A 16,190-nucleotide genomic window follows, 5' to 3' on the forward strand; every position below is an offset into this window, starting at 1 on the left:
GCCCAGTGCGAAGAGGAAACATGCCAGCAGCTTGGGTAGTGGTGCCAAATTGGCCATGCTGACTCAGTTGGCCATACCCACTCAGTTAGCCATGTCCACCCAATCCCCCGAAGTCAACCACAGTCCTGATGTGGCCCTCAAAGGAATTGAGTTCGACATCTCTGCTGTAGACGCACATTTCTTATAAAGCTTCAGGAAACATCAGAGCTCTTGGGGCCTCATTAAATGCAAATAAGCTTGGCAGCAAAACAAGGTTTTTGCAATCTATAATGAACCACAGGTTTGATATCTGAAATCATGAAAATTTATTTCTATAAGTAAACAAGGAGGATTTTTTTAAAAAAATCTCAAAATGCAATCCTATAAAATGGGCATGACGATTTTTGGAGTGGCAAGAATGAAACCCCCAGATTCTTTGTTAATTCACTTGGAATTCACAAGATCTTTAGGATGGACAGAGCAAAGACCAGGATTAAACCCTTGTGGATTGGAGGTTCATGCCAGACAGAAGTGTTGTGCAGAGATTAAGCCTGATCCATGTCTGAAATAAAAGCAGGAAGGAATCCACTCTAATCCTGGGCTCAGGCCTATCCCCTTCCTGTGTTGAGGGTGAAGACAGAACAATGGAAGGCCCTGTGTAATTTGGAACCTTGTTTTACAAAGGTCCTAATGGCAAAATTCACTTGAGTTTCCAGTGTAAGAAAGGATTTTCTTAAATGCTCATTACCCCTCCTTCTCCCCCCACCCCCCCAATGGCCCCAGGACAGGAAGAGGTTGAGAGCCTGAATAGACGCGTGAATACTGGAGATATTTTAGAGACAGATTTGCTGTGCAATTTTTATGCTTTTTGCTATGGCCTGTTAGGTGGCTGTTGTTATGGCTCCTCTTTGGGGTGTGGGATTCATTGTTTCATATTATAAAATTGTGTTCCATTGAGTAACTGTTCCCCTTTGGTATGTAAACATAAAGGTCAATATAGCGTAATTTCAAATGAAGCATTACATCATGTGAAAAAGCGTTAGAACAACAAAGCCAGTTAATCCACACATTGTTCTCCGGTCCTTCGCTCCCTCCCTCCCTCCTTCCTGCTTTTCCTTTAGGCCCAAAGGTTTGGTAATTCTTAGTCTTCTTACAGTTCAGGCTCTCACAATATCTTATTCACAAGGGCCTTTATGGATGATAACAGGAGAGGTGGCTGTTATCATTATAAAGATACCGGAGGTTGTTTTGTCTTTCATTGTTTTTCTTCAAGTGTCATAAATTATTATTATTTTTTCCTCTAAGTTAAAATGAAGGGGGGGGGGAATTGTCGAGCAGATGCAGATTGTTATACAAGGTCAAAGTTAATCTCTTCTCTCTCTCTCTCTCTCTCATTCTCTTTCTCTCTTCACACGCAATTCCCTCAGAGGGCATGAATGCCCCTAATAATAGAAATCTCTTCTTAAAATCTACAAGCTTGATGTGATGTCTAGAGCAGGAAACCTGGAGATTTGCAAAGCTAGGTTTCCCGCCTTTGGGCATCAGTGTTCAGGCACAGTCACTGCAGCTGGAAAAGCGGTATCAGTGATGGAAGCACAATTCCTATTAATTGTGCATAGCAGTAGTTCTTTCATGAAAAGCCCTCCAGATAAACTGGGCCTGCAGCTCTCAGGATTTGCAGCCAGCGAGTCTTTCACTATTTTAACATATCCTAAACAGAAAGGTCTAAATCGGAGGTCTCCAAACTTGGCAAGTTTATGACTTGTGGACTTCAACTCCCAGAATTCTCCAGCCAGCTATGCTATCCACAAGTCTTAAAGTTGCCAAGTTTGGGGGTCCCTGGTCTAAGCTGTACATATTTTAAAATTGTTCCTATCAGTAAGTGTCACATCTGGGCACTTTATATTCCAGAGTTTTTAAAAGACTGACACTAAGACACATATTTTTTTAACGACATTCATGTAAAATTGTGGATCTTTATTTCATTCCCCCCTCTGAGAAAATGCACCATTGTCAGTGAAACAGTCACTGAGCATAGGTTCCCCCTTTTATTATTATTTTTATTTGTCTGTTGAGGTAAATTCTAGAGGGATGGATTAATAAGCATACTGGAGCATATAAAAATGGGTGATTCAGTAGACTGTCTCAAAAACCATAATTAGAAAGTGGGCAGGCAGGCAGGCAAGCAAGCAAGCTGGCAAGCATTCACTATTGTGTGAAGTGAATAGTAAATGGTTGGGTGGCATTTTTTCCTTTTCCCCTCCAAAATGGAGTGTCATTGTTTAATCTATGAAGCCATCTCTCTATTCCATTGTGTGCCATCCATGGATATACACACATTTTCTTGCACTGCCAATATCATATTTGCATGTGAATCCTTTTATATATGTGTTGGTTTCCCAGTGGCTTGCAGATGGCACAGTGGAAAACAGGTGGTCCTTGCTATCTATGGACTTGGGGTGGTTGTTTTTTTTTGCAGTAATTTTGTATATTTACAACTGATCACCAGAGACCAGACCTTGATATGTGTCTTAAGGGTATCTGCAGTTTTAGTTTTGGTTTTAATTACATAGAGAGTATGTAAAATGGGAGGTAGACTTTGGTGTTTGTCAGGGGTGGGCTCCAAAAGTTTTAGTAACGGGTTCTCTGCTCTGTTGCTCGGTGGGTATGGCTATGGTGTGCATGTCGTAGTCGGCCTCCTGAAATACAGCAGCGGGGGATGTTTTGGCCCTGCCCAGGCTCGGGAGGTTGTCCTAGAGCTTCCTGGAGGATGAAAATGGCCTCCCCGGGCTCCGGAGGCTCTCTAGAAGCCAGAAACAGGCCTGTTTCTAGCTTTCCCGAACTTTGGGGAAGCCCATTTCTCTCCTTCTCCAAGATTCCACGCGCCCTGCATTTACCTACATCCAAAATGGACCACGTGAAGATTCCTGGGAGGGGCGGGGCAGGGTGGGTGGGGCCAGCGAGGAGTGGGATTTGGGGGTTCTCTGAACTTTACAGAATCTTAGCTGGGGGCTCTCCCAACCCCCCGCGAACCCCCACAGCCCACCCCTGGTGTGTGTATAATGTATCCTTTTTAAAGGATTAGGGTTGGGTCGTCTGTAAAATGGAACTGTATTTGCTAATTCTCATTACTCTTTGGTGATAGATCTGCATTGTGGAAGCTTGAAACTTGGATGATCCCATGAGATCTCCCGTGGCTGTGTGAGGAGAAGAAAGAGAGGAAATTTTGACACGCTGCATCAGCGGTATCCACAAGAGCTCATTGTAGTAACAAAAGCAGCATTGCGGTGTTTATGGGTGCTTTTTGTTTTGGATCCTGTGTAAAATTGTGTGTCTTATGCAGAAAAAATGACTGAGGTTTGCACTGTACATTGCAATATTGTTTGATCAGTCTGATTCTCCTTGGCCCATATGTGGACACTCTAGCATGGCATGTAGAAAGTGGGAAGAAGCACCCCCATACCCCAAATACCATGTTATTCATCGCAGTTTGCTTTTCTGCATTTTTATGCTGGAACAGACTCCCCCGCCCAGAGGATAATTAGGATTATCTGCATTCAAAAACTGAATCTCAAACAGGGTTTACACAGACTGACTACAAACAACGGCATGACAAAATAGTAACAATGCTAGATGAGAATATAGGCAGGAAATACCGTTTTACCTTCAAGCAAGAACTGTTGGTACCACAAAATAGAGAAAGTAACAAAAATGAAGTAACTAAAGTGCTTTGGGACTTTAGAAATCAAGCAGACAAGCGCATGCCACATAGCACGTCAGAATTAACAGTTGTCAATAAGAAAGATAAAAAAAAGTCTGGATCATGGAAATTGCAGTTCCTGGATGAGCAGAAGAGAAGAGAAAAACTTGGATAAAAATCACAAAATGCAAAGAACTGCAAATAGAAGTAGAATGACTGTTGCAAAAGAAAGCAAAGACAGTGCCAATAGGACTCTTGAGTGCAATCCCAAAACATTCAAGTACCTGTTGAACACTATCAGCATTGACAAAATCACAATCATTTTAACATTTTAACATACTGCACCTCTGTATGGTTTGCCAATTGCACAGTGGCAGATAGGAAAGCACTCCAGAGGGTTAATGTCATTGCCCAGAAGATCATTGGTTGCCCTCTCCCCTTTTTGGAAGAGCTTTATAGCTCCTGCTGCCTTAAGAAAGTTCAAAACATCCTCAAAGATCCATCTCATCCTGGGAACCTTTTTTTTTGAACTATTATCATCTGGCAGATGGTACAAAATAATAAAAACAAGTAGGCTGAAAAACAGCTTCTATCCCAGGGCAGTAGCTCTTTTGGATTCTGTATAGTGCAGTGTTGGTGTGGTGTCGGGGGTTTCCAGTTCAATGTGTGAAGGGTGAAGGATGTGTGTTTGTGTTTATTTTCATGGTCATGGTCATGATGTGCACTGAAGATGGTGTTGTACAAGGTGCAATGACAATAAAAGTAAAAGTAAAAAAAAGTAGTCAGTTGCAAAAGGCAGCTTTATTTGGAGTAGCTTACATCCTGTGACACCACCACCATCAAACATCCACATCTGCCTATCCCAGGTCTTTGGAAAAGCCTAGATAGGTGGACCAATATGCAAAATCCAGTCTAAACATCTGGCTGACTATGTGCCCAACCATAATAATATATTAAACTTGTAGGCTGCCCAATTTTCAATGATTCTGAGTGTTGGGTACTTACAATAGAACCAATAAAAATTACAAATAAAACCAATAAAATATTTAAAAAAGTAATGGTCGGCACATTTTAGACCTCAGAGGCTGAAGATTTCAGACTAAGAGGAGGGGAGAACAAGGGTTTGTTTGGGAGATATAGCCGGGGCAAGAAAACCCTCAGATCCGTCCACAGGGCTTTTGAAGAAGGGGATATCTTCACGCAACTGTCTTTCCTGACACTTTCCTGATCCTTTTATCTCCAGGGCAGACAATTTACATCCATTAGAGGAGACTCTCAGGGTTTTGAAGTTATTCAGGAGGGGGGGTTTTCTGCTTGAGGTGTCTTCCCCCCCCCCTTTTCTTTCTTTAAATGAAACTGCTTAGGTACCCAAGCAGTGCCCTTTCATTTTAGTCCCGAAACTGCGATGATTGACACCAACTCCTTATCCACATCAACTTGCCCTGGAAACCACACTGTTAAATACCTTTTGATGAAAGAGCAAGCAATATTGCGCTTAATATTTACTGTTTTGAAGGAAGACACAAGTCACCCTGCTGTTTGGGCAAATGTTGAAAATGTCAAGATTTCTCAACAGTCTAGTAAGTTTGATTTAAAACCTCCCCCTGCCACCCCCAACTCCCCCCCCCCCGGAAAAAGCTAACAAAATGAATGTAAACTCATGCTTGTTACCAGTAGTTGTTTTCTCTTGTGATCCTCACTGATTGACTGAATTGTGGAGCCATGGAAAATGTTGGCAGGTGAATGTCCTCTCCTCTGTTCTTTATTTAATTCTGAGCTAGCGTAACATTTTAAAAAGTCAGCAGGCAGACGTCCATCAACATTCAACTTCACTTCAGCAGAAAACAATAATCAAATGGTTTCATGGCCAGGCTGGGGAAAGATCTTACTTCTCTCTACCCTTACAAGCTCCAGACTTAGGACCTCTAACAGCACAAGGACAACGTAGCTATACTCAGCCCTTGATTATGACATTGTTTGCAGGCGTGGTATTCAGCAGGTTCTGACCAGTTCTGCAGAACTGGTAGCGGAAATTTTGAGTAGTTTAGAGAACCAGCAAATGCCACCTCTGACTGGCCCCACCCCCATCTCTTCTCTGCCTCCCAAGTCCCGGCTGATTGGCTGGGTCTTCTTTTGTTGCCCTGCACAGGAGAATGGAGCTGGAAAGCAGGTTAGTGGGGTGGGGAGGGAATGGAGATTTTGCAGTATTTTTCCCCTGCCATGCCTACCAAGCCACGCCCACAGAACTGGTAGTAAAAAATTTTGAATCCCATCGGTAATCTAAATCTCCCAGCACAGCAGAACAGATGATGGTCGGAAAAAGGAAAAACAGAAATTTAGCAGGCAAGTTTGCTGGATAAGGAGTGAGTGGGCGGGAGGGTTTCCGCGGGTCATGTGGGTGGCGCAGCCTGCGCAGCCTGGATTAATTGCTTTGTGGGGTGCTCTGGGAGTGAGATTTCTCTGCGGCCCACTCACTCCTTATCCAGCAAACTTGCCTGCTAAATTTCTGTTTTTCCTTTTTCTGACCATCTTCTGTTCTGCAGTGCTGGGAGATTTAAATTGGCTAGGAAGCAGAAAATGGTTGGATTTCTTGCTTTCTAGCTAGTCTTTAGATCTTTGGCTCTGCTTTTAAGTACAGCTGAACCTCTCTTAAAATTGAAGGTTTGCTTGCAAGCAAATTCAGTGCAGACTAACGGCAAACAAATTTGAGAGACTGAGCTAGCCGATGGCAGATAGATAGATCACTGAATGATTCTGTGAGCAACTCAATCTGCCTGCTTTGCCTGATTTTGGGTAAAAGTTGCTCTTTTTTTAAATAAAAAATTCAATATTTACATGCATGGTGTGTTGTGAATTAATTTTGTGAGTTTGCTTGCAAGCAAATTTTATGAGTTTGCTTGTAAGCAAATTTTATGTGACAGACTAAGCCAGCCAATGGCAGATAGATTTCTGAATGAATCTGTGATTCTGTAAGCAACTCAATCTGCCTGCCTGCTTTGCCTGATTTTGGGTAAAAGTTGCTCTTTTTAAATAAAAAATTCAATATTTATATAAGTATTTATAATATTTACCATACAAGCCATGCCCAGCCAGTCACATGACCACCAAGCCACACCCAAAAATTAGGCCATGCCCACAGAACCAGTTAGTGGTCCCTGGGATCTAAAATTATGATTTTGGTGGTCCCTGAGGTCCAAAAGGTTGGCGACCCCTGACATAGATAATGGAGCCAGGAATCAGTCCCTTTTCCTCCAAGCCCTTTCTTACAGGGAAGTCATCTCCTAATTCATTAGAAAACACAGACTTGATGCCATGTAGAATTGCTGTGTTTTAATGAAATTAAACTCTGAAAAGAATGGCCTGATAAGGACGTGCTACAGTGGATGTGTTCAAACATAATGAGCAAGTCATCAACTAGAGTATTTGGTTCGGGCGTGTCAGCGCCCATAAACGTAGGTCTAGGAATGTTCCTGCCGATTCAGAGAGACCACCTCATGGTTGGGGAACCAGCAATCCAGAAAGTTATTGAAGTATTAATATGTTATAAAATGTATAATCCAAAATTTTAGATCGTCTTGGCTGCCTGCATTTACTGCTAATGTCAAACATGTGAGTGGAAACGGATGCTTAAATCAAATGGATGGTGGCTGTGATTATATTTTACATTTTGTTTTTTAGTGGGAGTTTAATGGAAAGAAAGCCTGGGTCTTTTTTTTTAATATAGCCAGAAATACTGGGAATATAATAACCGGTTTTACATTTTCTCTCTGAGAGTTTCTTGGAATCCTACCTAAAAAGCCCAGCAGAGGGATTGCAGAAACAATACATCTGGAGAACATATACAAGGATTTATCAATCTGGAAGAAATCACAAGTATACAGATGCCTCTTTCAACACTATTACTGATTGAATTGCATTTGGCAAGAGAGTAAAGAATTAGACTGGCTTTACAGCTCAGCTTTTGATCCAAATCTCCATAGTAAATATAACAAATCCAGCTGCCTCTCCTGCCCCTGTGCACCCAAAATATTTGGAAATACAAACACATATACATAAATGTCCGTGTCCTATATAACTACCAGACTTGCTTCTTTGCTCTTATGGCCTCCAAGGTAAGTGAGTTGTTATTTTCCTCTCCTTTGTCACAGTTTTATTCTTTGAGAAGTAGTGTAGTTGGAAAGCTACAGTGAATGGAATCCTCCGAGAACTATAAGCTCAGAAGAGTGAAGATTGCATGCGATCCTCCAACTAAGACTTTTCTGCCATTCTGAGGTATTTCTCATTCTATAACACTGTTGTTCAAATCCCTTGCTGGGAAATGCTGGAAGTTGAAGTCCATACATCTTAGAAGTTGCCAAGTCTGAAATACACTGTAGTAGATAGTTGTTGCCTGATTTGCTTTATTGCCCTGATGTTTTGGTGGTAGATGAAAGGCCACCTCACACAGCAGCTGCAGCATCCACAACAGTCCCAGAAGAAGGCTTTTTGCATTTGACAGGGGAGTTTCATTCTTGTGCTGCTGGAAGCACCCAAAGGAAGGAACACATTGTGAAACTGAGGAAAATGAAGCTGTGGATGAATCCAAAACTTATTGGATTAAAATATGCCATGAGCTCCAAGATGCTTCAAGAGTTTCTGGGCAGGATTGGGATTCTACCAGTTCGCACCTATTCTCTAGAACCGGTTGTTAACATTCTAAGCAGTTCAGAGAACTGGTTGTTAGAAGAAATTACTGGCCTAATCCTGTAAGGAAGGCAGGAAGGAAACATTCTGGTGTTGCTTACAGAAACTGCCTCTCCGTTAACCCTTATTACATTCTTTGCAGTACTAAACTTCCTGTCTCAGGAACCTCTCTGGAGTTTTCTTTCCCTCTTTTGCTGGTACTTTGCTTGTGTGGAGTGATCATTCAAAGTTACAATGGCACTGAAAAAAGTGACTTATGACCATTTTTCACACTTACGACTGTTGCAGCATCCCCACAGTCATGAGAGGCCAGGCGAGGAGATGCATGCCTCGATGTGAGTGATATTGAGTTGGCCACACCCAGCCAATAACATGACCACCAAGCCACGTCCACCCAGTAACATGACCACCAAGCCACACCACCAACTAAGACATGCCCACAGAACTGGTTGTTAAAAAATTTGAATCCCACCCCTTTTTCTAGGGGAAGGAATATGACTGGAAATAAGGAACAGGAGTCAGAAGTTCACTTGTGCTGCTTATGGGTGCCTACCCACAGTTTGAGAAACTTTGCTATGGAATATGTATCCAGGAAACATACTGTAGGTCTTTAGAACTTTTATCACTCAACAGAAACTATGCTGGGCTATTCAGACCAATCATTCTCACCTGGATCATTCTACTAATCAGATCACAAAGCCTTAGTTCAGGGGTCCCTAACCCTTGGGCCATGGCCCACTCCCAGGCCTTGGAAATGATGGGCAAACACCCGCATGTACACATCCCCACATGCACAAATAATGGGGAACCATGTGTGCGCATGCTCCACTTGTGTGAGCAGCAGGCATGCATAATTACTGCTCATGCCAAGGGAGCTGTGCATATGTGCTTGCCCACCACACATGTGGGACCATCCTCTCTCTTCCCCCCTCCCCCCCCAGTCTGCAAAGCCAAAAAAGTTGGGGAACTCTGCCTTAGTTCATGGCCTGTTTATCATGCAAAATGGGAAAACTGGCTTATTTTTAAGCCACAGTTGGAAGGTAGAAGCGAGTTTTGCTTCCTGACTTGCTTGTAAAACACACATTAAAAACCCTTCTTTGCATATCAAGCTAAGACAGGCAAGGAGAACCTTTGGCTATGCAGTTGAAGTACAACTTCCAACATTTTTTTGCCAAGGTCAGGATGAGCAGTTGGGAATTGTAGTTCAACAACAAATGCTAGAAAGAGGAGACAATCGAGAACAGAGCAGCCGCAAACTTTTGATGAATAATAATTATTCTGTACAAACTCAAACTTTTCTCAACATTGAGAAAGCATATAATGTTTCTGTTTATGTGTAAACTAGTATAAGATTTATTGTTCTTAATAGATTCACTTCAATAGAGAAATTGGAAAGATCCAGCTCTGAAATGTAGGCCTTGCTATATAGCCAGGATAAGGTGAAAAAAGATTCTGAAAGAGTTGATCCACCAGTAATAAGGTAAAAGATAAAGGTTCCCCTCATGTGCTAGACATTTCCGGCTCTACGGTGCGGTGCTCCTGTTACCAAGCTGAAGAGCCAGCACTGTCTGAAGATGTCTCTGTGGTCATGTGGCTGGCATGACTAAATGCCAGAGGCGCACCAAATGCAGTTACCTTCCCACCGAAGGGGTCCCTATTTTTCTACTTGCATTTTTATATGCTTTCAAACTGCTAGGTTGGCAGAAGCTGGGACAAGTAACGGGAGGTCACTGTCCCGCGGCGCTAGGGATTCGAACCGCCGAACTGCCAACTTTTCTGATTGACAAGCTCAGGATTTTAGCCACTGAGCCACCACATCCCTTTTATAACACCAGTAATAACAAGCAATTAAACCATTTTATGCCCCCATCCAGGTAATCTTTTAACACCCAACAATTATTAGAAAAACCTCTATGAAAAGAAAAGTAATTTGATTTCCTAAAATTAAAACATCTCTACCTATTTTAAAAAAAAAAAAACAGGGAAAAAGCCATATTACTACTTTTGGTAGAAGCAGCCAACCTGACTGATCAACACATTTAACTCTGAAGGTTAAACCACTTGGAAAATCTTATTGTATTCTTGCATATAGTTTCAGCCGCTGGTGGAAAAATGGACTAGACATTAAATTCTCCAAGTCGCAAGAAATTTAAGGATGTGCTTAATTACATGCAGCCAAAGTTACTCTGCCCTTTCCACTGACCCCTCTGATCCCCAGGAGGTGTAAATCAACATAGCTGCACTGAGGTCGAGGGGGAATCTGCTGAGTTAGACAACCGGAGGGTCTGCCCTATGGAGGATAATACAAGACTAATGACTCCAGCAATCACTTCAGCTCTTGGCAGCTCCAGCCAGTGCTGTTTCATGTTAGCTATGTATCCTGCATGCACACCGAGCTCCAACTTACTGTAAATAGAATGGCGAGCGCCTACTTACTGAATAATTTATGGCACATTAAAAAATGGCCCAAGGCAGTAGACTTTTCAGGTTCCACAAAGGCCTTGTGTACTTCCTCTTGGTGCAATTACATAAAGGAAATGCTGACTTTCTGAGTTATGAAATATAGATTAGCCATTCAGGGAGAGATCAAAAAATCCCCTTACAACAGGGTTTCAGATCTACAGCTATTGCCTTTTGAGTGGTTGCCAAGTTTGATTCAGTTCAGTCTGATAGAGAGCAATAGGGAAGATGCCTGAATGGGGGAGCAAACCCCCCCCCCAACATTTATGACAGGAATAGATACAAGTATTGAAATCCTTGATGATTCTATCGCATCGATGCAAAAGCTGAAGGTCCAGTAGCAGATTTTGCAAATGAGAAGATGATGACATTCTCAATGGCATGGAGGATGAATTAGATACAGACTTGTTGGGTTTTTTGTTTCTTTGTATTTAGTACCATACCTTATCATGTTTCTAGGACAAGGGCAGACTTCACCAAGGATAAACTTTCAATTGCATTGATTCTACCCTTCCAAGTCATCATTGTATAAAGATTAGAATTGTAGTTCTCCTATTTCTTGAAATGTCAGATTCCCATTACTCATGGAGATTTCCGCTAATAAGCTTTTCAAAAGTTGACTTTCAATCCAAAGAGTGTACAGACTGCTGCAGGTTAACTTAATCCTTTATTATAGTGTTGTACGGACATATAAATTATACAGAAACACCCTTATATTTATTTTACACATAATTATTTTATGCACAATATACAGAAACACTGTTATGAGGTGTCCTTTCTGAAATTATGATACAGGCAGGGTTTTTTTTGAGGTATTGTATATGTTACTGCAAATTCCTCTGAAACCCAAAACTGGTCACAGATGAAGTCTGTGGGTGCAAATCAAAGCAACTCCCTGCATGGAGTTTAAATGTGGTCATGCATCTCTTTCCAAACCTGTTGGCTACAAGCCAGTAGCATTAAGCATGCTCACGCTCTTGGAAAATAATAGGCTTAAGCTGAATGTGTGCTACTGAACATATTCCAGTGAAAGGTGCATCCAGGCTGTAGACAAAAGAACAATTAAATGCCCAGCTAAGTGGCAGTTCCTCATTGACCCTAGCTTCCCTTGGGAGAAGATCGGGCCCTGCTTGTAATTAGATGGGGAACCTATAGAAAAACCCAGAGCTATGGGTTAAAGTGAAAAGTTGAAAACTTTCCAATGGCAACATATTTTTACATTATTATAAAAAGAACAACGTGGACCGATTTGTCTGGTCATCACAGGTTACACTCAGCTTAAAGGAGGATTGGCTTGAATAATCAAGAACTCAACTTTCATGTCAATTTATTGTTCGGAAATAGCAGGATGGATGGATGGATGGATGGATGGATGATGATGTTATCCATTCAGCTGTGTCTGACTTTTGGGCATTCTATTGGCCACATCTCTCCACGTCTTTCGATTGTGCACTACTTGAGGGATGAATAAAACTCTCTATGCCTCAACCCAAATCCCACGAATGCTCCCTTCAGTGGTGAGAGCATTCTGGTGCTAAGCCCTCCAGGCTATAATAATAAGCCTTGGCTGTGTCTTCTTCATCATCTCTAATGGAAGTCTAGGACAACTCAGCATGGCCAACATGCCATGGCCAACTCGCTGCTGAACAAGAGTTACGCTAATATGGAAGAAATGATAGAATAGAATCATTAAAGAAAGTATGCAAAAGGAGGGATAAAATGAAATGTGAATGACAAGAATTAAAACCATTTCTTAATTTTAAATAATTAAATTGAATCGTTGATTTGTCCCATGGCGTGTTGGCCATGGTGAATTGTCTTGTGCCAAGTTGACCATGGGGAGTTGGCTGCAATGAGTTGGCTGTGGCAAGCTGTCCCTGGCAAGTTGTCTCATTCTGCTCTACTGGACTCCTGAGTGCCATCAATTTCCTCTTTTATAGCAGACAGCAGCAAGTGCTGGGAAGAAACTGGGGCTCCCATAGGATGGTCTGAACTTAACCAATGCCACTTCTGGATATCCAAATAATGGAGGAGAAAAAGGGGAGTGGTAGTGGTTACACCACTGTTGCTGAGGAAACAGGACTGGTAGCAAAGTATTGTGTCAGTGATGGCAGCGATACTTCATGCCTGCCTGCTCCGCTTAAAGCCTCACAGGACCCAGTTTGTTGAAGGAATAGGGCAGAAGGAAACCAGTAGCCTTCTGTGCCTGTGGGTCATAAAGGCGTCAGCATTGGAAGCCATATTCCACACTGCCACATAGCCTGAGAAAGTGGGAGGGGGTTGATTTCAATTAAGTAGCTCTAGTAGACAAAATAAAATTCTTTTGTTAGTTCAAGGTCATATAGTATAGCGCAGGATGAAATAAGGATTTACTTTTGGACAGATTGTGACTGGGCCATGTGATGTGATGACAACCAAGGAGGGATGGATTTGTAGTTTGGGAAATTGTGGAAAGCCTGAAAAACTTTAGATTCAGGATTGCACAGATGTGCCAGTTGCTATTCTAATAAAGCTACTTTTGAGATATGTCTGTCTCGGAGTTACTGATTGGAATGAAGGTTTGCTGGAACGCTGACAAAAGGAGCCCATTCTTTCAGTATTTGTAAAACACCGCCCCGCAATTCTTTCAGTATTTGTACAAACTTCCTCAGCTATTCCTCGGTTGATCAAACCTCAGGATTAACCCACACAAAATAGCTTAAACATAGTACTCAACAATGTTTTGTTTCCCTGTGTTATTTTTGTCATTTTGTCATTTTTTTTAAAAAGAGTTAATGTATATTCTGCCACACCCAAGAGGAGTCTGGTGCTTTACATATGTTGACAGAAATAGAAAAAAACCATCCATGGCAGAAGAACATAATAATCAACAACAAATAATCATATACTAATCTGTCATGTGGCATCAGTTCATCTCCCCCAAAGGTGTCTGAAGTTTTAATAGCTTGTGGAAAGTCAAGAGACTGGGAGCAGGTGGGGGGTGGGGGGAGTCTCTTCTAAAGTATGGGCACATCTATGAAAAAGGGTTGGTTACGAATCACTATTCCTCTTATCTTACAAGAGGGGCATTATGAACTGATTCTTCACAGATTGAACTAACTGACATAGGACAGAGAAAGTGTTCCTCACAGCAGTCCAAACTAGTGTTGATATGGGCAGGAGTTACAGTTGCATTTGAGGGGTAAATACAGTCATTTTGTGTGTTCATCTGTTCATTATATATTCCTGTTTCCACTGTTGGGTTTAGGGCTCCATGCAACAGAATCAGCAGAATTTTCCTCCAGTTCTACCATATTATTTATCCATTGGCTCCATTGAGGTATTATCTTGTGTCATCTTAAGTCTTGCAGTCTAGTATGCGCAATGCCCTTCATTTGTAAACAGCCCTTCCTCCAGTTGGCTGCTGGGTCTGTGACAGCAATGCCAATGCCCTACTCTCATTGGTGCAGATACAGTATGGTCAACCTTTGGGTACCAAGTCCCTTGCTCTATGGTAGGGGCCTTTACAAGAATACTTTTCAGTCTTTTGGGCTTTGATAAAGTTTTAAAAGATCATTTTTTATTTAAAAAAATTACACAATAGCAAAAACAGTACTTTTTTTTTTAAAAAAAAGTGAATAGATAAAGAAAAGAGAAAAAAAAGAAAAAAGATGGGCTTCTGATTTTCTCTACAGCGGTCAGAAATAAATTTATCATCCATCCTTCTTCTTAACGTTACACCATAATTCTCTTCTTCCCATATTTACTCTTTCTAATATTCCAATCCATACATCACCGGTCCTTTTTTTTTTCCAATTTTCAGCAAAAGGTTCATAAAGAATTTCCTAATTCACTGATAAATGTATGCCTTTGATCAGTCAATAAGCCAATTTTGCCATCTTTGCAAATTCCGTCATCTTCACTGGCCATAATTTGATGGAGATTTCAATGAATCGATGTCCTGTGATAACGAGTCTGCCTCTTCCCTTCTGTTCTACCTTGCAATTCTTCAGTTTACTGGTACTATTTCTTTCGTTGATATAATGAAACTTTATTACTGCTACTTATTCAACATTAAGTAGAGAATGCAGCATATGCAACTCTGGAGATGGCCATGGTCGCTTTGAGTAGGATGCTCTAGAAACATCCAACATCTTGGAATTGTGTTTTCCTATATGTGTGCACTTGGGGAATGGAACATGACAGAGTTCATTCACAGGCAATGCACGATGGTGATGACACCGGGATGGGAGGGCACATCAGCAGTGGGATTGTTCAGTTGGTGCCTACAATAACCCCCAGTCTGAGGTTCAGCACCTAGCTAGCTTCATTGACCAAGTGTTGTAAGCTAGATAACATTTTTTTCAACCAGTTTACAGCTTAACCAGTAACAGGAGCACCTTAAGGCTGCTGTTCTGGATTGCCCCTAGATAGTTTTAAAAAATATTTTGATTTATCACATTTTTAAACTGCCCATCTCCCTCACAAATGGACTCCAGACAGTGTACAAATAAAATATTAATACATAAAACATATATAATGTTTTAAAATAATGAACTCTAGGGTCAGGAAGAGAGGAATGGGAACTGCCCATGGATTTCTCTTATCAGAGATAAATATGCTTTTTACCTATCCCACATGGATGAATGGCTAGAAAAGAGACCACAGAATGGGAACCCAATTCACACCTTAAATAATAGAATAAATTATAATCTTATTTAGATTACCAAATGTAAAATATAATCTTATTTAGACTTTGAAATTAACTTCTAAAAGTAATTTCAAATATCTTTGAATGGATGTTCAAGATTCCCACTTCCATTGTTGTAGATTTTATATTGTTAAACAGGAAACAATAATCTATCAATATGACCAGGCACTCATATTTGTTCTTTGGTAACTCTTAAGTATCTAACACATAGTTGCGTATCCACCAGGATTAGGATCTATCCTCACTTGTGTCTTAAAAAGCAACTTGATCGGCAGAAATCAGCAGATGAAGTTTTTCTCACCAGCAAAAAACTGTTGATGGCATCTGCAAATCAAGATGGTGCTAAACTATGCTCAAAGCCAAGTATAACTACTTTTTATATCTTTTTTGGTTCAACATATGAGCACTGCTATCAACTAGGAAAAGTTTTAATTTAGAAGATACTTAATAAGAGGAAAAAGTTGCAACTGCAATCCTGGAAGCATTTAGAGCCCAATTAGATCTTTAGTTTTGGGTTGGTATATATAAGATTGTACCATTAGCATATTTGGATAATTATGTTCTTTTATTTATTTATTTGATTGTCATTTATTTTATTATTTATTAAACAAATTAATATAGCCACCTAACTCACTCATAGATGACTCCAGGCAACTTACAACATTTTTTAAAAAATCT

Source organism: Pseudonaja textilis, chromosome 1 (genome assembly GCF_049901715.1).
Source record: "Pseudonaja textilis isolate UNSWEBS1 chromosome 1, rPseTex1.2, whole genome shotgun sequence".
In the NCBI taxonomy this organism is placed as follows: Eukaryota; Metazoa; Chordata; class Lepidosauria; order Squamata; family Elapidae; genus Pseudonaja; species Pseudonaja textilis.